Source organism: Seriola lalandi, unplaced genomic scaffold (assembly GCF_002814215.2).
Source record: "Seriola lalandi dorsalis isolate HSWRI2012SDOR001 ecotype SW California unplaced genomic scaffold, Sedor1 jcf7180002053854, whole genome shotgun sequence".
In the NCBI taxonomy this organism is placed as follows: domain Eukaryota; kingdom Metazoa; phylum Chordata; class Actinopteri; order Carangiformes; family Carangidae; genus Seriola; species Seriola lalandi.
The window spans coordinates 8,622-8,866 of record NW_019524407.1 but is presented as its reverse complement, the minus strand read 5'-3'; positions in this window follow the sequence as shown (position 1 = coordinate 8,866).

Genomic DNA, 245 nt, shown 5'->3' with positions numbered 1-245 from the left:
CCAGTTGGACGTCTGGAAGACCTCCAATGGAAGGAGCCCCAACAACCTCAAAGATCTTCTTTTGACAAAAATAAAATTGTTTTCTAGAGGAACTTATTGCACATCAACAGAACTGGTCCTCACAAGAGCCCAGTGGCCTAATGGATAAAGCACTGGCCTGTTAAACCAGGGACTCCGTGAGGCCAGAAGCTCTTCTCCATGGCCTCCTTCAATTCAAGTCCCATCTGGGGTGATTTACAGCAGAG